Source organism: Silene latifolia, chromosome 4 (genome assembly GCF_048544455.1).
Source record: "Silene latifolia isolate original U9 population chromosome 4, ASM4854445v1, whole genome shotgun sequence".
NCBI classification, from domain to species: domain Eukaryota; kingdom Viridiplantae; phylum Streptophyta; class Magnoliopsida; order Caryophyllales; family Caryophyllaceae; genus Silene; species Silene latifolia.
The window spans coordinates 74,291,539-74,313,438 of record NC_133529.1 but is presented as its reverse complement, the minus strand read 5'-3'; positions in this window follow the sequence as shown (position 1 = coordinate 74,313,438).

Genomic DNA, 21,900 nt, shown 5'->3' with positions numbered 1-21,900 from the left:
TCGGCCCGCGATCGGTCAAGACATACTTTATAGGTTATCCTAAAGGAACACGTGGTCATTACTTCTATTCGCCAACCGAACAACGTGTTTTTGTTGCGGCTAGTGCGACATTCTTAGAGAAGGAATTTCTCGAGAATGCAAAGAGTGATAGAACCTTCGACCTGTCGGAGATTCCAGAACCAAACACCGAGCAACCATTGGAGGAACCTGTTCCTTCAATCCCGGCCGCGTGAATATTCCCGAGGAACCTAGAAGGTCGGGAAGAGTCTCTATTCCTCCGGACAGATACATTGGTATGGTCGAGGAACATGACATAGATGACGTTCTACTCTTAACGAGTAGTGAACCCGCAACCTATAAAGGTGCCATGACTAGTTCTGACTCAAAGCTATGGCTTGAGGCCATGCAATCCGAGATGGACTCCATGTATGAGAACAACGTGTGGGATCTTGTTGACTTACCTGCTAAGGTTCGTCCCCTTCAATGCAAATGGCTTTACAAGATAAAGCATTCTATGGAAGGTCAACAAGATATCTACAAAGCACGACTAGTTGCTAAAGGTTTCACCCAAGTGCCAGGTTTGCACTACGATGAGATTTTTGCACCCGTAGTCATGCTGCGTTCCATTCGGATTATCTTAGCGATTGCCACTTTTCATGACTATGAAATTTGGCAAATGGACGTGAAAACCGCCTTCTTAAACGGCTTTTTGGAGGAAGAGTTGTACATGGTACAACCCGAAGGTTTCATCGATCCAGCACATCCTAAGAAAGTATGCAAACTTAAGCGTTCCATTTATGGACTTAAGCAAGCATCAAGGAGTTGGAATCATCGCTTCGACCAAGTGATAAAAGACAATGGATTTACTCGATCGGTCGAGGAACCATGTCTATATATCAAGTCGAGTGGGAGCAAGATTGTCTTCCTAATATTGTATGTTGACGACATACTCCTGATTGGGAATGACATACCTCTCTTAACTTCGGTGAAAGTATGGTTGAAAAACCATTTCCAGATGAAAGATCTGGGAGAGGCACAAAGAATTCTAGGCATCCGTATCTATCGAGATAGATCACGATGGATGTTATCTCTCAGTCAGGAGTCTTACATAGACAAAGTCCTAGAGAGATTCAGCATGACTAACTCCAAGAAGGGGTTTCTTCCCATGGCTCCAGGGGTGCATTTGAGCCAGTCTCAAGCACCAGAGACACCGGAAGAGAAAGAGCGCATGACACGGATTCCTTATGCTTCGGCAATAGGATCAATCATGTATGCCATGATATGCACACGTCCGGACGTGGCATATACATTGAGTATGACAAGTCGATTCCAACAGCATCCAGGTGAACCACATTGGCTGGCTGTCAAGAACATTCTTAAGTACCTACGGAGGACTAAAGATTGGGCATTGACTTATGGAGGCTCTCAAACGCTATGCGCAACCGTTCTGCAGATGCTAGCTTCCAAACGGATCGAGATGACTCGAAATCTCGGTCTGGATTCGTTTTTACTCTTAATGGCGCTGCAGATCACCGGAAGAGTTCAAACAAACTGTTACAAGAGATTCTACGACTGAGTCCGAGTACTATGCCGCGTCTGAAGCTACAAAGGAAGCGATATGGATGCGTCAATTCTTACATGGGCTCTCTGTAGTGCCTAGTTCGAATGACCCGATCACCATCTATTGCGACAATAGTGGTGCCATCTTCCAAGCTAAAGAGCCAAAGTCTAGCAACAAGTCTAGACATGTACAACGGAAAGCTCATCTAATCCGGGATTACGTGGAGCAAAAGGAAGTAGTGATAGAAAAGATTGCTACAGATGATAACATAGCAGATCCTCTCACTAAAGCATTACGACAAGATAAGCATGAAGGGCACGTAAATTCCATGGGAATCGAACGTGTTCCCCGAGTTGTAGTACTCTTTTATGGATCTGATTCATTCTCTCTTGTACTCTATACGACATCATCGTTTTGATATTTTATATATATTTTGTTTTTCATGTGGAATTGTACGACAATTTTGAACACCACAAAGTGAACTGAACAAACATCATATCTTTTTAGTCCTTAATTGCCCACATGAGCTGATAACTCTGGCAATTATTTTGTGACGTTGGTTGATGGTGGGTTCAACGAGCCATAAGTCAACCGGTTGACTGACCAATCACAGAGGCGATTTATACGGATATTTCGTAGGACACACTTGTGACATCGACGTGGAGTCCTAAATGTTTTATAACATTCGTTGCCCGGTCGTGGATAGGACTTCCATGGTGATCCTAAGAGTCGATTCTTTTGACTATCGACTGTCTCTTGAGACTACGGCAGATTTTGGGTGACTTTGGTTTCTTTCTCACGGTCATCCGTAACAGGGGGCCAAGTAGATTTTTTCTGGGTCATTTCATGCTGTGCTTAGATCGGAAGGAGTCGAGTTGAAGGAAATATTCAGCCTTTATCAGGTACTCGATATTTCTCAGGGCCACTCGAGGAGTCAGAATCGAAATGCATGGCCATGCTCGGATACGGATTCGTTTTATCAGTTAAGTTACTCTCTAGTCGGGGAAACCACTCTTGATACAGATCGATTGTAAAATACGACCTTTGTGGATCCAGATCTGCAAATTGTTTTACATTGAGTGGGAGAAATTTTTAAATGAATATGAGAATCGGTTATCGCACATACACTTGTACGGACAAGTGGGAGTTTGTTGGAGCTTGTGTCCTCCAGTTAGTGCGGATAACGTCATTGCACATGCACTTGTACGGACAAGTGGGAGCTTGTTGGGGTTGGTGTCCTTAACAGTTAGTGCAAGGACTTATAAACCTCTAAAAGGATCAAAGGGCATACTTTTGGTATTATTATCAGTTGATCCACGTTTATCAATAACGGTTGGCTTGCTAGATAAGTTTGACGTTATTGTCATACAGATGGCGGTGATCAACTGGTCCCTAAAAGTCACACCTATAGGACACGTTCGAGAGACGTGACCGTATGAAAATACAGTCATGTAGATGCCAAATTTGACTAACCAGTTAGTCCGAGTTATTTGACTAGTAATTAGTCAAAATGTGATGTTGAGATATTATATTTAATACGGATTAAATATCATGGGTTAAGGCGAATTAACCAGTTAATTCGTAAAATTAAATATAAACGATTTATATTTAATTAAATGTATATTGAATATAATTATACAATACTGTTTTTGTCGGACACGCATTAATAATTCAGCTAACCCGTATTATTAGCTGATGCCTAAATTTCCGATAACCGATAACAGTTTATAATCAGACCGTGTCATATGCATTTAGCCATTGGGATTCGGACCACGAGTTCGAGTGAAGAGGAAATCAAAAGCCCACGGGCTCTCCTCATACTCGGTTTGGCCGAAACACACAAAAGGAGAGCTCCTCTCCTTTTGTGACCTAGACAATTCATTTTACAGAAAACTAGGGTTTTGGAGACATTTTCTCTCTGAAACCTAGATCTCACATCTCGAAAACCTCACAACAAGTTCTCCCAATATTGCAAGGCAATCGGAGAACACCATCTAGCCAAGGGCATATCTCGGACGAGTCTTGGGTGCAACAATTAGGAGGGAATCTCGTTTGATTTCTGTTCTTTACGCCGCACTATAAAGGACCCGAGGTTAATTCTTTACCTTTATCGTTTCTCTATTGTATTTATGTTTTATGACGATAATCGCATGTTAAATTTACGTTATAGTCCTAAATTTAAAGGGTATTATACGGATGTATACCCACACATTTTACTACCCCACTTCGCCAACGTAACAAGGTTTGTATTACGGTGAAGCCGGATTAACTCCCTCATGAAATTGGTACTTCATGGGTTTCTACTATTTGGTAAGGCTTTATCTCAATTATTATATGTGAGAGGTCTTGTTAATTTATTATCTATCACGTTTTAAGTGAACTAAAGCGGTGAACTACGATAATTATAATTGACACGGTCGATGACTCGATATGATATGCATGTGTTGTTATGGCGATTTGGCAATGCATGCAACATATTAAAAGAAATGCAAAGCAATAAATAAATAAAATCCCTAGTATGGCCTTCCTAAAATAGAAAATCAAATAATCTATTACATATTCGGAAACCAACTCCTTTGGTCCCTTGAATCTTCAATTGGCCCGCCTTCCAAGACACCGTCTTTGTCGGATCACCTTTCCGAATGGCACCGTCTTTGAAGATGCTCCATAATAACAAATAATAATAAAAATACAAAGCTATTCCTATTATACATTTGTAAAATGGAAAAACTAATGTAAATAAAAATAAAAGTGATTCGAGATCACATTAAATTACAACCGAATCAATATTCCCTTTCATTACGGGTAATATTAATTAAAACTAAGGCCATACTAAGATAAAATTACATAATTCAAAATTATATAAATAAAAGACATTCAACAATTGAAATATGCAGCATTATAATATGTACCTATCATGCAAAATCATGTGCCAAATCGCCCTATTTAACTTATGTCGTACATATAGCCCGGTTTCAGGGAAATGCGTGATAATAACCTTTTAAAATCACTAATTAACACTTAAATCACATCTAAGCTCAAGTTAATTATCCTAACACATTTTAGGACTCAAAAATCAGTCAACACTAAATTTTTGACAATAATTCAACTTGATTTAATTTTATGCACATTTTTTACCTTAAAATCATTATTTATGTGAAATAAATCCAAATTAAATTATAAAAGTTTCAAAATTTGAATTTTAAATTTTTGAACATTCTGGAATAAATCCATGACACTCATAATGTCAAAAATCATGGTTAAAATTTTCGAATTAATATTGAGAAAATATAGTTGCATTTTATCGGTTTTATCTCATAAAATACATAAAGTATCCGAAAATTACTCCAATAATTGTTACAACTTTAGATCTGATTAGTGGGATATAAATGCAACTTAAAATAATTTTCTCAAGCCATGTAATACGTTTTAGCTAATTTTTGATAAAATAGTCACTATTTATGCCATTTTAACTCAAAAATCCATAAATCATGCTAAAGAAGATATTTAAATCTAGAAATTTACATACTCTCTGTAAATGTTGCATGTGACATCATATTAAAATATCATGGCTTAATTCGAAATTTAACTAATTTTAACCATTTTACCTCTTTTAATCCATCTTTATCTCATAAAAATCATAAATCATGCAAAATTAATCAAATTAACTCGTCCTTTTACACACAACTTGTAAAATATGCATGTGAGGTCATATAAATTTTCCAAGGTCAGAAACGAAATTTAACTATTTTTAGCATTTTAATTCCCATTTTAGTCATAAAAATGTAATAAAATAACCAAAAATCCTTAAAATGAGCAATAAATTTCCATGAATCATAAAAATGACCTAAAACATTTTAGGACCAGAATATATAACATGCATGGTGATTTCGTGGCTTATACTAATAAATCACAAATTTTTAAGTTTTATATGTTAACCTTTTAACTCGGAAAAACAATAACCGATTATGCATGCAACATCCTTATGCTCTGATACCACTTTTTGGGTTCATATACCTATTATTAGACTCCTCTAATAGTGAACTAATTAACTTATTAATTATTTGTTCTTTAGATCTAGTGCATGCATAACAAAATGAAAGATTTATAAGAAAAACAATGTTCCTTACATTGTTATGTATTTCGAAAATATGGGCACAAGTAAGGTCACCTTCCTTCACTTGTTCTTGAGCTAATAATGATGATGGATGATCCTCCTAAGACTCCAAGTATAGAAGCCACTCCAATAAATTGCACCCAAGATTAATCCCAAAAATTCCTACTAATATTAACTAGATATATAGTAGAAATATTTCCTTAATAATACTAATGTTTTTGTATTACTACCTCTAGTAATAGAATGGAGAATATTAGTATAGATGAGAGTTTGTTGCAATAGCTTATGAGGAAAAAATAGAGAGAAAAACACACAAGCACACATGCTAGAAAAATGAGCAAAAATAATGCCCTCTCTCTTAAGGCCAAAACCGGTGGCCTTATGCATTTGTAGGGAATCTTGTGCTTTTGTTTTTTACTCTTTGTTTAGTGTAGGTAGAGTGTAGGAAGCCTAGGTGTAAGATGTAGTATGTAAAGGCTAGTATGCAAGGTCTCTTTCACACAATAACCAACATCTACATAAGACAAAAGAGCATCTTTGCTCATCTCATTTTGGCCGAAATATTGGTCCTTTTATGGACCATTTTTGCCTTTTGTCATTTGTCCCACAAATGCTTATAAGTCTTATGTTTAACAATCTTACATAATTAATTATTAATGTAATCATTTAACACTTAAATATTACAAATAATAATATAATATACACTCTACTTTTTGAGTAGTATACTACCATTATATCATCATATAATGGGTCCCATAATTTCTAGTTAGTTAAAATTACAACTTCTTGTAACTTTAAATAACTAATTACCTCTACCTCAAAACTTATATAATACCTCAACCAATTTAGTAATATAACACTTAATTACTAAATTTAATCTTATTTAATCACATTAAAATAAGACGCAAAATTGCACTCCCATAATTAAGGAATTAATTAATTCGTATCGCATACAATTAATTAAATATCTATTTGGGCCTCATCCTATAGGTGTGACCTAAAGGGATCAACTGACCACCACCGTCACACGACAGTAATGTCAAACTCTAGTTAGCCAATCATTACCGATTAATGACGGTCAGTCGACTGTATAAAGAATCATCCCTCACGTATTCTTAGTATGAGATTTAATTATGATATTTAAATCATGTGATCGCACTATTGTTGAGGACACATTTCCCAACAATAACTAGCCCAAACTTGGAAGTGCAACAACAACACCCTCCCATGGAAGCAACAACATCTACTACTCCGGAAATTGATCAACTTTCGAACTATCCGGAGGTAATTTTCATTTCAAAATCCCATAGGGACACTTTTGCCAAGTATGCTAGAAAAGCATTTTTATCCACCAAGTTTATTTGTGAAGATGCCTTAGATAATTTGGGTGTCCTTGAGAAAACTAGAGCCTTCTTTAAAGCCATGGGGTTGGAGAAATTGTTTTAGTCAAAAGAATTGACATACCCCTCCCTTACCTTAGAATTTTTGAGTTCTTTGAAAGTTAACAAGGTTGAGACCATGGAAAACATCGAGTTCCGCCTAGCTAATGTTAGTAGGCGCATCTCCTTTAAGGAAATGGGTGAAGCTTTGGGTCTTGATGATTCACCGAGTTACTTTAAGAATGTTGGCAAGTATGACCCCGCTCCTCTTTGGGAGGCGATTTTCGGAAGGAAATTTGAGAGTTTTCATGCTAGTCGTGCTCTTTTAGTCCACCATCCGGGCATTAGAGTATGGCACAAGGTCATAGAAAACACCATCATTGCAAGAAAAGACACCAACCATTTCACCAAACTTGATTTTGTTCTTCTTGAGTCGGCTTTGAACATTGGAAGGGAACACACCAAGCCTTTCAACTCTCTAAGGCTTTTGGTGGATAGATGGCTAAACATTGATTGTGGGAAGCAAGGCACTACCGTTATTGTGAATGGAGGTCTAGTCACTATTCTAGCTAAATACTTTGATCGGAACTTCAACAAAGATAACAAGTATGAGGCAAAGAAGGGTGGTCATCTCATTGATATTGATACTATGATAAACAAGTACAAGTGGGTCTCTCATAACCCTCTTGACACCAAGTATGGATGGCTCACAAATGAGGCTAGATCGTTTACTTTGCCTTCGAAGATTTGTCGTTTAAGTGTCCACCGGACCAATTATCTCCTTCCCCTTTCAAAAGAGGCCGAGTATATCATCCAACAACAAAAGGGTGAAATTGAAATGCCCTCCTCTTCCATTGTCACACCACCCTATCCTTTCAAGTACCAAGAGTTCGAACCCGAAGGAGTCGAAGCAAGCAAGGATTATGTGACTCTTCTTATGCAAGAGATGCACAAGCAAGCCTTCAAGGACCGGAAAGATGCTTACTTAGCTCAATATCCACCCCTCCTACATTTAGCTAAGCAAGGACTACTTGATCCTTCATGTCCTTTGCCTAGTTGGGCGGATAGAGAAGTCTTCTTTCCGAGTGCATCTAGGAGTGAGCTTCCGGTTGATAATGAGGTTGTTGATGATGAAGATGTTGATGATAACATTGATGAAGAAGCTAGTGAAGAAGGAGAAGAGGATGATGAGCAAGGTGAAGAAGAAAGTGAAGAGGGAAGTGGCGATGAGTCCACTTCTAATGAGGAAGATGATGATAGTGATGATATGATGGAAGATTAGCAAGCTTGGAGGCTCCTACCCTCTTGAGGTTTGTTCTACTTCTTACGTTGTTTTAATTATTTTTCTTGATCATTGTTGGAGTAGTCCTAGCACCATAGAGGACTCACACCTCGGTACCATTGAGGTGTTCTCATTTTATTGTTCCCACTTTTCAAAATCCAAAATGACAAATTAATTTCATGCATTGCATAGTGTGTGCATGAACTACACCCAACCTTAGGACATTAGAAATAGTGTCTAACTCGGTTTGGGGAAGTCAATGCATACACAACGGGAGGTAATTCAAATTATCCTCTCCGTCATAAACAAAAACCATGCATCATGTAGTGTAGATTAATATAGCTTGCATTTAGTGTAGAATTCATGCATCATATTTGCATAATTTCCCATCATTTTGGCCATTGAGGACAATGCCCATATTAGTGTGGGGATGGGGAATTCTAACTTAACTTCTTATTCAAAAATCCAAAAAAATTGAAAAATTTTGAAAAATCATAAAAATTTGAAAATTTGAAAAGCCAAAAACAAGTTCATTTCTTTTGTAGTGTAGTCTTGTATATATTATTGTATATATTGTGTTTGTTCTATCCTTGTTCACTTTTATCGACTACGCCACATCCGACACATGAGGATATTGAAGACCGCATGGTATGATCTTTCCAATCTCCTTTTTCCTCTCTATGTCAATGACTATGTGGCTTTATTTTGATTGATGCGGTATAACAATGTGAACTTAGGACTTGCATTTAGCTTATATGTCATATTAGTTGGTAGAATCACTTGCATTAGAATGTATATAATAGTTGCATCATGGCATATAGTTGCATTTAGATAAAAAGTTTTGAAAAGTGCCTAATTGGGAACTTTGACAAGAGCAACTAAACATTACAAATACTTTTTCAACTTAAGACTTTGCCTACTAGAATGGTTGTAAAACACCCTAGATTGTGTCATACTAGTGTCTTTTGACCCATGACCCAAGGCATAGTCAAGGGTTTGCATGTGAGTCACCTATCCAACCCCGTGATGCGATGTGGACTTGGTTAACTTGTCTAGGTGACCTTGATTGACCTTGTGGTAAGGCAACCCAAAAATACTTTCTATCAATAAGTTTAAAGTGCTCATTTCGAAGATTTTTGTTATGTGGAAACAATTTATTGCTAAGGAAACCTCAAATGTTATGAAATGTTGAAATGTTGAGAATTTTAATCGTTTTGATGGAGGCGTACCACTTCGATGTGCTTTGGAGAGGGATCCATTGAATTGGGCCCCCACACGGTTGTGAATTCGACCGACCAGAGACAGAGTGACTATCACCCCGAAAAGCTATTGTCTAGAGGTTAACCGGTTGCCTAATAAGCGATTGGCGAAAGCAAAGGACACTAGCCCGGAAGGGACAAACCCCATCTTAAATTTTTGAAACGTGAAAGTTAAATGAGGTCAATTTTTGAATACTAGTCATATCCACCCATGTTTATAACGATTTGAGCATTTCATTCCCAAAAAACCTTTTTGTCAAGCCACTTTGTCGAGTTTGGGATGATCCATGACCTTTACTTTTGTAGAGAACTCGAGACCTGTCATGTCATAAGCTACTAGCATCATAGGGATCATCATTCCACCACCATCCGATCGCTCTTGACGAAAGCATTTGGAAATTGAGGACAAAAGTAGTCTAGTTTAACACCATTTGGAGGTGATTTAGTGCCATCCTCTTAGCCTTAGTAATTTGTTGAACTAGTATTTGTGAAGGACTATATGCTCTTAAATTTGTTCCTCTTTAGTGCCTCCGCCACTTGATGAGGAAGTGGCTATTCTTTTTGTAGATGCATCCATTACTTGATTTTGTGTGCTTAATGTTTGGATGTGTCGCCATTTTTGCAAGACCCATCTTGCCTTGCAAGAAGGCATCCTACCTCATGGTTGTCTTGTTGTGAGTTGAAGGGGCGGAGTGAGACCCGCTAATTATCTCATATCGGCTATGTTATTAGGTTAGTTTAAATAATGGTCCTAGTCTTTGTCACCTCTTTACTCGGGACGAGCAAATGTTCGGTTTGGGGATATTTGATGTGACCATAATTAGCGCATATTTAGCCCCCGAATTAGCCTTGTTCCCATGCTTTTTAGTGCATATTTGGGTCATTTATTGTCTTTAGTTCTTTGTTTTGCATATTCTTTGAGATTTTGATCCCTTGGTAGGAAAGGAGTAAGAATCTTGCATTTTCATGGCAAAAGGAGACTAAATTGATTGAATTCAATGACCAAGCATTAAGGAGAGACAAGATTAGAAGGCCTTTGTACATATTATAGTAGTTGGGCAATGTTTAGGAAAGATCCTTGCATCCCCAAAGAAATACCCAAGGATTTTATGAAGAAAAGGGAAGAAAAGAAGAAGAAACAATGCTGAACTACAATCCGAGCGGATTGCCCTGAATCCGCCCGTCCTCCACAGCACAATCCGTGCGTCTTCCTTCAAAGACGCCCGGGCAGCAAGCCCAAAAGACGCCCGGATTCCCTTGAAGACGCCCGTGCCCAGACCCAGAATCCGCCCGTCCCGAGCCTAAGACGCACGGATTCCAGTCCAGCGCAATTTCGTCTTCTTCAAACCTCCGTGAAAGATGCCCTTCCTTCGAAAAATACCGGCGTTTCCCTGCTCAAATCTAAAAAGTGTAATTACTAAATTAGCCTTAGTTAACCCTAATGCATCCACCTAATTTCCACTATAAATACCCCATTAGTCTAATTAGAAGAGGAAGTTCTTCTTATCAATTCTTAGTGTAGTTAATATCAATCAAATATCTCTTTAGTTTTGTAATCAACAATTAATCAAGTTCTAATACAAGTTTTATTTCCTTAATCTCTCTTTTGTTCATCCTTTATTTTGGGTAATTGAAGATTATTTGGGTTATTATTGGGAGATTGACAACCTCTCAATCAAGCATCAAGTACTTCTTTTATCTTTGCTTTATTATTGGATCATTAGTAGGTATAATCTCTTAATCCCTTTTTAATTATTGTTAATTACTTTCATTTATTCATCATGTTTTACTTTGTTGGTATGATTGACAACCTTGCTAGCATGATCAACATGATAATGAGTGAGTAGTCACCTAGCTAGGGTTAATGGGTAATTAGGGAAACCATCATGGGGAATGATTCATGCTTAAATTAATATGCTTTCATGGTTTATTTGCTTGCTTGTTTTGATCTCGACTCATGCACATGTTATGTTTGATGAAATGCGAACCTATGAATCCTTGCATTTTTTACCCATCACCTATCTTTTCAATGAGACTTGTAAGACATAAACCAACTCGAGTCTCATTAGACCATGCATGTTGTTGAGTAGGGAAGACTAAGTCGACTTGTAGGTGTTGTACAATCTAATCGATTCGGCTCCGGGACCCAAAATTTCCTAGGATTGTAAGATATAACCCAACTCAATCCATCACAACAATAATTGCTTGCTTATAATTTGAGAACATGTTTGTATGATCAATTCCCATGATTCCCCTATGACCCCATGATACCCTAGTGCTTTTTATCAAATGATTACAACCCTTTTAATTCATCTTGCTTGTTTACTTTCATTGCTATTTAGTTTAGTGACCTTCTACATCAACCCAAATTGTGACACCCCTAAGACACCACTAGTTGCAATAGAAATCTCATTTCAATTCCCGTCCCTTGGGATCCGACCTTTACTTGCCTCTTTACTAATTGTAGAGTTGTTTGTGAAGCTATAAATTGTGTTTTGGTCTAGGTGCTCCTAACGACAAGTTACCGAAAAGATTAGTGTCCGACCACACATAACACACATAAGCACTCACAGTTCATTATATTATGCATAATGCTGACACGGGTTTTGGCTTAAAAGGGTGCGTTACACACCAAGCAATCAAACCCCGATTTGCGAGAGGGATACCAATCCAAACAAAATGTGTAAGGAGGGTGCCCTAGCCTCGTGCTCGAAGGTGATGAAAGCTCTTTGACGAAACAGAAATGTGTAACATCAATGGTATGCTTGACTTAATCGGAATTCGAAACGCGGGGATGAGAAAACTCACGCCGACGAGACGAGCCAATTGGTCGATAAAGGTTAGGTTGTGGGCCCGGACAAGGAACCCGACTTATGACCGTAATATCAATTAATGCACTTTAACCACGACCTCATTCGAGTTTCACCTCTAAGGATCACAAAGACACAAGTGTCCTAGTTTTCCCCAGCGGAGTCGCCAAACTGTGGACATGGGCCACAGGCCGGTCTGTGGATTTGGGCCACCTACCGTTCTGCGGTCACGGGCCACCTGCACGGCAAGCCAATCTGTGGACATGCAGAGGTCTCTTTGAAAGCCACGCTCGGCGGCGTAAAAGTGCTTTCTACCTGATCGTTTTAGATCGGTCGGTTTCGTCTCGGTAAAGGTCTCGAAACGATTAGAGATGTTCGGAGTCGCCACCAAGCATTTGTGGGATGCTTGGAACCCGTTCAAAATCCACTTTATACCTCGGTCAAACGAAGCATAAAGCAGGGTTTGACATAGGTACTAAAGAGAAGGACTCGTCCCCCTTTTAGCATTCTATGCCTAAAATGACTCTCGTACGCCCTGGATAAGGCCATCCACTATCCTAAGGTTCTGAGTAAGGGGTGAGGGTACGTATTGGGAAGCCCTTTAATCGGACACCCAATCTCGCCCACGTTAGCGGCCTCTACTGATCGATCGTGGTTGTTTAAGTGCAAAAGTTGATAAAACGGTGTAAATGCATGAATGCACATCCAAAAGTGTTAACCTAACATGTGAGCTTTATAAGTCGGTTTGTTAATCCAAATATCAAGCATAAGATGTCAAGTTGGATTTAGATAGATTTGCATGTGAAAACGGAAATTAAACATCCATTTACCAAGTTCGGGTTATGATGCTTAACACGATCCACTTATTGAAAAAGGGTGTCAAATGACAAAGTGTAAAAAAGTAAGCTTGTCAATCTGATCCGTCATGTATTCGGATTAACCGTAATCGGTATCGTCCTAGACAAGTGCTAAAAACGAGGCAGAACAGCGCCAGGCAGCCCCATAGGGGCGCGAGCCTATTGGCGAGGGAAGGGGCTCTACCCAGGTTTTAAAATATAAAAACAGGAGCTGCCTTGGGGCGCGAGCTATGAGCCAACCCAAGGAGCGTCTCCTGGTTGTTTAAAAGGTTGTTTAAAACTGTTTTTTGTGATTAATGATTTGCAAGTATGGTTTGCATGACTCGGAATAATTACTATTATGTTAGTAATATTCGTTGTCGGATTTGCAAGTTAGGAAAGCTTATAAAAATGTGTAAAAGGAAAATGTTTGATTTGAACTAATTATATTAGGTTCACTTATTTGTAATTGGTCAAGTTTGTCACCGTACTCGGATTAAACCGACATGGTATAAAGAACCAAGGATGATTATAAATTTTGACTAATATGGTTGCAAATGTAAATAAATGAGAAAAATGGTAAATAAAAGAAAAGGGTGTTAAAATACCCATTAATTTGTAATTAACCAATAATATCATCGAGTCACGGATTAAACCGTCATGGTATATGGAACCAAGGGTGATTATAATTTATGGCTAAAAAGTTTGTCATAAAAATGATTCGAAACATTTGAAATGGTAAAATCCGTTTGCAAATAAGAAATGAAATAAAGAGGAAAAGACGAGAATAAACACGGATGAGTCTGACCCGATAACCCACAAGAGGCGCGAGCCTCTTTGCATAGCAAAGGGCTTTTACCTCGGGCCAAAACTCGGTTTTGGCTCGTCTAACCTATATTTGAATCGTGTTATGCATTGTTCATGCATATAAACTCATAAAAACAGTAAGGACATGAAATAAATGAGATATTTACACCCTCAAACTTACGTGTATTGATGTTTGCGACGTAGACGACTTTAGAGACGGTTTTCTCGTAGCGACTACTCACGATCAAACAAGTTTAAAAGAGTGCCTTAAAAAAGGATTTTGTTTTGAAAATGAGTTGAAAATATGTTAATTAAAACATGTTGATTGATGAGTTGATTTGGTTGAATGGGTCGGTCGAATGCACGGCGACGGTACCAAACAAAATGTGTAAGGCTTGTGTTTACGATTGGTAGGTCGTAAACACGTGTCGATTTTGTGACTTAGGAAGTCGAGTCTAGAAGTTTAAGGGAGAGGTGAAGGGGCGGACTCTCGCGTGAAGATTAGGGTGTGTGAAGGGTGGTATTTATAGAGTAATGTGGGGAGGTAGGTCGGTTGAGTTTGCTTAGAGGCTAAGCAGACACCCCATTGAGGCGCGAGCAACCTTGTGATACAAGTGGGTGTATTGTCCCTTTCGCAAATTTGGATTTTGCATTTGTTCAAAGTTCTAACCAATGTTTTGTTGGTTGTGATTTGTGGTCTTTGAGGTTTGCTTATCCGTGTAAGCTTCCTCTTGGGTGATATTTGGGGTAGGTATTTTGTGTCTTTGACTCGGGTTTGACCCGTGTGAGTCGGGATTTGAATTTCGAGTCGGTTTTTGGCTCGGTGTCGGTTTTGACTCTAATTAGAGTCATTTTAATGGAAATGATATGATAATGACATTCATGGCATTATTTTCGACATTCGAGATTTGGTTTGACTCGGTTTGACTCAGGTTGACTCGAGTTGCGGGTTTCTGAGTCGGTTTTTGGCCCGGTGTCGGTTTTGACTCTAATTAGGGTCATTTTAATGGAAATGACATGATAAAGGCATTCATGGCATCATTTTTGACATTCGGTATTTGGGTTGACTCGGGTTGACTCAGGTTTAGTCGAGTTGCGGGTTTCTGAGTCGGTTTTGGGTCCGAAGACGGTTTTAACTCTAAATAGTGTTATTTTAATGCAAATGAAGTTAGAAAACTTTTGAAATCATTTTTCATATCCGAGTAGTGCATTAAACCGTCTCATGTATAGCCAATCCACGCACGCATATCAAAAACACGTTATAGTCCGATCATCATCGGGTGGTTTTTGGAAGGTGCAGATACTGGGTATCTACAGGTGTCTATATAAAATTTAAGCTTAATGAAAGTTTCTTGTAAAACTCTTAAACACTTTAAACAATGCTTAGATGAAAGGAGAAGTTGATACTTAGAACTAGAGAGTTAGAAGTAATCAACTATGATTAAGCAAGCAGAAGTTACAGTGTACTCAACTGTTGATTCTGAAGATATAAACGTGAGTATAGAGTGGCAGCGGAAATAAAACGAAATAGACACGACTAACGATGTTTTAAAACTGGTTCGGTCACTACTCCGCGACCTACGTCCAACGCGATTTTATTAAACGTCTTAGAAGTAAACTCATACAAACTAAGACCACCCCGAATAATAAAACAACTCCCCAACCTACTCCGGTTGCTAATGCTTAAAAGCTACTCCGCTTCCAAGACTTTTGCTTTAGGATACTCCGCCGAAAGACTCTGTGCTTAAAGCTACTCCGCAATAAGGCTTTTGCTTTGGGCTACTCCACCGAAAGACGCCGTGATCAAAAGCTACTCCGCTTCTGAGACTTCATGCTTAAGGATAACTCTATCCTAAGAATTTGGTTTGGTTCTACCCGGTTGTTACAAGACTCCACTTATCTCAATGTTGTTCACTCAATTGAACGGAGGAGATAAAGTTTACGTACAAAACACGGGATCCTTGAACACGATTAAACGACTAGGTGCAACACAAGAAACTCAATAAAAGATTCAAAGAGAAAAAAAACAAACTTGAAAAATGATTCAAAGATTTGTAAGTGATAAACGATTTTGCAAAGTTAATTTACTCGATAAATCATAAGTCTTTTTCAGTTTAAAACTCCTTTGTTGCACACTTGTAAAAATGAATTAAACAAGGTATTTATAATGTCCAACTAATATACTTTACACATTAAAATATCTTACACTCATAAGTACAAGTGATTAAAATATTGTAAGTAGTTTGCTTGGGCAACATGCACAAGTCAACCGAATTCTTCATCAAGCAACCGAGTATTCTTCGTCAAGAAATTGGCGCCAAAGAATGCAAGAAATCAGATTGTGCACACACAAATATGGGTTGAGTTTTTTTTTTTATCAAAAAACTAGCATAAATGGTTGTGTTTATGGGAACCATAAACATTTCCATAAATGTAAAAAGCAAACAACCCATTTATAAAAAGTGTCTTATTGTGCAAGCAAACTCCTTAGCAAAACATTGAAAGCTTTATTTTCTTCAAGGATATCAAAGCATTTTTCAGAAAACTATTTGTGAACATTGAAAGCATTTTAACAAAGGTTCAAATATTTTCGAAATAATTCTTTGAAGAACGAGTCAGAAATAACAGTTGACGGAACTGTTGTTTTTGCACCTTAACGTAAATTCGGGTTAAAGATCTACTTACAACACATGACTTTAACACAATTGACAATCTTCATCTTTGATCTTCATGATGACTTTCTTGATAACCTTGAATTGATAATGGAAGCTTCATGCTACATGGTTAAAACTTAAGAGGCACACTGTAATACCCGGTAATTTAATGGCATGGTTAGTATCTAGTCAAGATGGAAATGTGTTTCATAAATAATAATTGGGTATTTTATATTTTATAACTTATAAATAATATTTATGTAACACGCGTCACAAGTATGTACTAAATTAGTTAATTAATTAGAAAGACGGAGTTAGATCGATGACTAAGTTAGGACGAATTAGGGAAATAGAGTAAATAGTAATACTTTTATTAATGCTTTTATTAAATAATACCGTGTATATATATAATGATTAAATAATAATAATAATAATAATAATAATAATAATAATAATAATAATAATAATAATAATAAGTAGCTTCCAACGTATGACCCACACATATATAAACAAGCAAGAAACCTATAACCTATTAGATACTCGTATAAGAACCGAAGAAAGAAAGAAAGAGAACGGCGCAGACGATAAGCGGATTACCAACGCGTATACGGTACACGATATCCATCTCCTTTCGGTCACCTCCTTTATCTAATAAATCAGAGGTACTAACCGTTACTATTATTACGTTTTTCTTTTATGTGATACATGAACTACCCAGTCGTATAGGGTCTAAAGATAGCGCCGATATTTCCGGCTGATATAGTGATTAGTGTAGGAGGTTAAGATGTCCATGTTGGGTTGAATAATGATCAGTTTAAGAGTCCTTTGCATCACGGATAAGGGTCAGATCCGAGTCGTTTTCGTTCTCGTAATTAGCTAAGGCGTGCGCCTGTTTTGGCACGTTTCTTGTTCATTATTGAGTCCGGTCTGAGGAGTCACGGGATGGATGACAACGGATTGCTATGGCCTGATTAAGGGTGGTGTTTTATGGTGTTCTAAGGTAGTTTAGCGGGTGTCGTGGTAGCTGGACCGAGCATGTTGTCCTACTCTGTTTTGCAGCCGTTATGGCGAGTTTCACCGGTGTTTTGCGGGTACCATGGAGTGAGTCGAATTCCGTAAACCTTACCATGTATTAAGCTGAGTATAGAGAGTAGTTTGGGTAGCCTTTTAAAGTCGATTCGTTTCGTTGACGCCGGGTCGGGGCAATATTAGATGCATCGTGTGGTGATGGTGAAGCGGGTTGTGCGAGGTTAAAGTGGAGATTGATCATGGGGTGTTCAGGTATGTCAAATTACGAGGTGCCTGGCCATGGGTGCTGCATGGGGTCGGGGGCTGCTGATGAGGTACGAGATGGTGGTGTCGAGTGAGAACGATGAAGTCTAGAAAACCATTGTCGAGTCTGATTATATAGTTTGGGCTAGTACCATATGAATATATTTATATGGTGATAATGGCTGGTTGTCTAATTACGTAGTATGGGAAAGTGTAGCTTTTGGTTTTATTACTATTTGTGATTAGTGATGGTTTGTTTATTAATGTGGGTAATTAGGTAGATTATAAATAGTGGTAGTAGTGAAATCATTGGTCAAGTAATTGCTTAAGGTAATTGGTTTTAAGTAATGATATAGTTAATTTAGTAATTAATGGCTATATATAATATTGTAGGATCTGACTACGTAGAGGATCACTATTACCTTGGCTTGAGTGCTCGGATATGCCTAAAGGTAGGAATTTCCTACTCAACTCGGGTTTTATTGTTAAGTGGATGTATAGTTAATTGTGACCGTTGCAGAGATTAAGGTTAATATTGTCATTTATTATTGGAGATATTGTATTTGTGTATGCTAAGATGTTGGCTGAGCTGTATAACGGGATTGTTTTTGAGTATTTGTTGTTGGTTATAATTGGTATGAGAGTTGATTATTCAGTTAAGCATAACACGGAGGGTGTTACTGCCAGTTGTGCATAGCGAGTGATCGTTACTGCCAGATGTGCATAGTAAGTAATTACTACTGCCAGAGATAGTTGTGCATAGTAAGTAATTACTACTGCCAGGTGAGCATGGTACGCAAGTACTACTGCCAGTTGATCATAGCACGGTGTTAAGGGGGTTATGCTACTGCCACTGATGTAAGTGAGTTGAACGGATGAAGTGATGAGAATTTGAAGGATGTCTATTTTGGTTGAATTATTATTGTTGTTTAGTTTATTTCTACTCAACTTCGTGGTTAAAAGTGTATTCGTGAACACCTGTGATGAACCGTAACTGGGGAGCAGACTTGGCAGGTACTAAAGATTAGCTGACTTGGGAGCATTGGGATGTGAGCTCGACTTGGACCATAGTTGCTGTCTAGATCACTTAGTTGACTTATACAACCTTATTTATGTAATTTCCGCTGCGTAGTATATTGTAATGTTAAGGTTTAAATTTAATCAGTTGGCAATGTAATAAAACCATTATTTCAGTTAAAGTTATTAAAGTACTTTGGTTTGTTTTAATTTGTATCACTTACCTCGGGCAACCGAGATGGTAACAGTCCTACTTATTGGGAATCTCTTGCTAAAGGCTCCTAAATAAATGGGGGTGTTAAACACAATTAAATAACAATGAGATTAATTTGTCTTAAGGCAACATCAACATTAACTAATCAAATTGGGTCTCTTCAATTTCCCCCTTTGATGATGACAAGACAAATAAAATTGAGTGTGTCATTCCCCCATAATCCATGGTCAAGGTTAACAAGTCAAAACATGATCAAAATAAGATGCATAAATACATGGTCATTGAAAATTAGTCAAATTTCTAATTTGCCTAAGTAGAACATTTAACCGTCAAGTTAACATAATTACGGTGTACGCAAGCCTAAGAGTTATTGAATAACCACCTGCAATTTTAAACAACTTCCCCCTCTTGACATCATCAAGTAGGAAGAACACATAGTTTAAACAAGGATTAGAGTTATACAAAACAAATTGTTCAACAACTAACAACATAACCAATATTAGCAAATAATATCACAAACATAATTTGTAGTTTCCTTTATTAATGAAATGAAATGATATCTTTTTGCAAAAAAAATATCACAAACATAAAGCCAGGGCAAAAAGAGATTAGAGAGGCTTTTGTTTTGATTAGGCATTAGGCATGGTTATGGCAAAAGGCTTGGCACGATATAGGCTAGGCACGATTTTGAGCAAGAGATTAATCATCCACTGCTTCATCTACCAACCCGTGAACCATCTCCACAAGCTCTTTATTTTGACCCTTTACCTCCTTGAGTTCCTTACGCAAACCCGTCACTTTCATACGAAGACCCGTAATCTCACCCATGAGAGTATGTTGAAGATCCAACAAAACCTTTACATCCTTGGTGAGACGTGTCAAAGAAGACGAATGCATAGAGGAGGAGTCAACATCCGTAGCCTTCATACCCGACCAAATAAGAGCAAGTTTATCATCTTCAATTTTCAAGTACATTTGTGATAAAACTCCCGAGTTTATAGTGTCACACATGTGATCAACACCGAAACTTGTCGAGTCAACAAAGTCCATTTTCTCAAGAATGACCGATAACCACATCCCATAAGCTAACACGGTGGTACTATCAACCTTACGCTTTTCTACTATCTTAGCAAGATGATCAATGTGAAAGAACATCAAAGCGGGTAGGTTAATGTGAGGGTTTTTAGCAAGATAAAAGATCAACCACATGTCTAGCACACCACACACACCACGGCTCTCACTGCATGGTATCAAGGTTCTATAAATGAAATTAAAAAAGAACCGATGGTTTATTTTGATTTCTCTTAGCTTAAGTGTGATGGGGGATGAAGCTTTGGGACATAGAAACTTTGTGGCGGTCAAGGAAGTTACACCATCAATAGTCGGCCAACCACCCTTCGGAAATAAGGACAACCCGGTTATAGGAATACCGAGCAAATTCCCGACAATCTCAACATTTAGAAACAAGGGTTTGTTATTGATCATGGCGGTAAGACTACCCGATTGGACATCGACTTTAACCGTGGTATAAAATTGAAGGATCTCCGCTAAATAAACTCGATTATAAAGATTAAGAAGGTTCTCCCACTTTTGTTCATGAATTGCATCTTTAAAGAACTTAAAAGCGGGGGACGAATCATACCATTCGAGTCATAGCAACGGCCCGACTTAAAGTTTCCTTGAATGACATGCTTGCAACAATCAAAGATCACCTTTGGAAAGCGATAACCATGAAGAATCTCGAGTGCCTTGGACTTGTTCTCATCGAGAGGTTTCTCAATAGCAATCATAGCACTATTTGATTCATCATCAACTTACTTTGCCATTTCCTCCACTTTCCTTTTCCTTCAGGTCAACCGAGTGGACACTTTCTTAGCCTTGCCTTTCGGTTTGGGAACAGATTCCTCCTTGAACAACTCGTCATTCTCAAAGACGGCATTTAATTTCTCCTTCTCAACCTCCGTTTCCACAACCTTTGCGTCATTCACGGTTTTCCCTCTTCCCTTTCGCCTTTTATTAACTACCATATCCTTCAACATCACATCACTACTTACACTCTCTTTTGATTTTGATTTTGATTTCGATTTCCCATCACTCTTCTCAACCGATTTCTCAACACTCTTTTATTTTTCCTCACCTTTTTCAATTGATTTTTCAACACTCTTTTCTTTTTCTTTTTCCATGCTTTTCTCATTTTCCTCTCCTTCTTTTTCATTTTTCTTTCCCTCAATGTTTTTCTCTCCTTCAATCCCGACATCCTCACCAACAATCTCCTTTTCTTTTTCTTTTTCCTTATTAACAACAACATCAACTTCATCAACTTCTTGAATAATTAGAGTACCATCATCATCAACTTCACCAACAACCCTTGAGCTACCTTCTTCACCCTCGGTTTCGGTTGCATGCGGCATATTCAAATTAATTTTCTGAATGAAAACCCGACTTGTGAATCTCCTAGCTTCGGACACTGTTTTAAGACGATTTGCAACTGATTTCTTTCTTGTCATTGGGGCGTTTGGTACAAAGACTCTAGGTTTCTTTGGTGGTTTTTGATTTTGGACAGATTTGGAATCAATACTTTCAGTTTGTGGTTCAACCGATGAAACTTTCGGTTTGTATGAGTCTCGTATTTCCTTCAAAGTTTTCGGTTTAGTTGATTATGGAGGCATTACTTTTATAGTGAATGTAAAAG